This window comes from Limulus polyphemus, unplaced genomic scaffold (assembly GCF_000517525.1).
Source record: "Limulus polyphemus unplaced genomic scaffold, Limulus_polyphemus-2.1.2 Scaffold11688, whole genome shotgun sequence".
Classification (NCBI taxonomy): domain Eukaryota; kingdom Metazoa; phylum Arthropoda; class Merostomata; order Xiphosura; family Limulidae; genus Limulus; species Limulus polyphemus.
The window spans coordinates 338-2,080 of record NW_013677298.1 but is presented as its reverse complement, the minus strand read 5'-3'; the positions used below and the strand labels follow the sequence as shown (position 1 = coordinate 2,080).

General features: G+C 32.4%; 1 long non-coding RNA gene across 1 annotated transcript in view; it reads left to right on the top strand.

The window, feature by feature from the left end:
- The window catches only part of LOC106476817, a 9,365-nt gene extending 7,900 nt beyond the window's left edge, over positions 1-1,465 (top strand). Inside the window, exon 4 of the long non-coding RNA XR_001291936.2 lies at positions 994-1,465. This is a non-coding gene — a long non-coding RNA (uncharacterized LOC106476817). The remainder of the gene's footprint in view (positions 1-993) is intronic.
- Positions 1,466-1,743: the final 278 nt, after the last annotated feature.

Sequence of the window (1,743 nt, the reverse complement as noted above, 5' to 3'; positions counted from 1 at the left end):
AAACAACCAATATCATTCTCCTTCACATTGTAATGTAGTTTTAACAATGTCAATAAACAACCAATATCATTCTCCTTCACATTGTAATGTAGTTTTAACAATGTCAATAAACAACCAATATCATTCTCCTTCACATTGTAATGTAGTTTCACAATGTCAATAAACAACCAATATCATTCTCCTTCTCTCATTATTTTTCATTGTCTTCTACGACAGGAGAAGCGAGGGTGCTTTCTTTTACAGTCTCTTTTAGTTCATCGACTTTTTTTAAAGCTTTATCTCTTTCAGCTTGAAGATTTTTTTTGCATATAAAATTTCCCTCTCTTGTTGCTGTATTGATGTTTCATCACTGGTTTTTATTACTACTCATGATTTGCCTGTTTATTTTTTTAGAGTGCATTTTCTTTGTTTTAGGACATCCATCCCATGTCTCTCATATCTTTCTTTTCATATTTCTTGACCTTCACGTTTCTTCACTTACCTCCCATATTTCTCAGTTTTGCTCCAACATCTCGTGACTGTAATCTCTCTTAACATTCCATCTGCTATAATATTCAACACTATTACAGAAACCATGGAACTTGAAAACAACCTTGAATCGATTAAGACTAGGTTAGTATTTTAAGGTACCAATACACTGTAACTGTTCTAATGGATATTCCAACCTCATTCATCTTACTTCATTACAGCTTACACTGGACTTTTGATTTATATACTACAGTTTGACATAAGAATTATAATTATCATTAAATTTGTAGTTTGGCACCGTAAACAAAATACGCAGTGAAACGACCTCATATTAATCCGTTAATGTTAACATTAGACTTGAGAAGCCTAATGACATAATGGTTATAATATAATGTCCAGATAATAAAAGTTGAACTTCAGATCCTAATTTAATGTTTTATACTTTTAGTAATACAATTAATCACTGAAAAGAAGTAGATAAAAATGCTTTATACACTTTTAATATATTGATTTATTTTACCTTAGGCCCACTTCAGGCAAAGAACAAAATACATTTGACTGTGGTGGAGAATCTGTTGGAACATAACATAACACGAGATGCACAGAGCAAGACAAGTTGATAATACCTAACAAAGTATACATAAAACATTGTTAGCAAAGATATTAGTGAACTGAACATACAACAACTTTTCACCATTTTGTATGTTAGACTACTGTGATTTGTTACCCTGTATGTTAGACTATTGTGATTTGTTACCCTGTATGTTAGACTACTGTGATTTGTTACCCTGTATGTTAGACTATTGTGATTTGTTACCCTGTATGTTAGACTATTGTGATTTGTTACCCTGTATGTTAGACTATTGTGATTTGTTACCCTGTATGTTAGACTATTGTGATTTGTTACCCTGTATGTTAGACTACTGTGATTTGTTACCCTGTATGTTAGACTACTGTGATTTGTTACACATGAACAGCAAGTGTACATTGATAGATTATTTGCCCCTTTGGATCAGTTACTACAGTGATATGATGTCATGCCAACTGTGTCATTGTATCAGTTACTACAGTGATATGATGTCATACCAACTGTGTCATTGTATCATTTACTACAGTGATATGATGTCATGGCAACTGTGTCATTGTATTGTTCCATTTTCTTACTGGTCAACAGAAAGTTGCATCTCCAAGCATGTATTTTACCATTTTCCTACCAGTCAACAGAAAGTTACATTTCAAAACATCTGTTGTACCATTTTTGTACTGGTCAACATT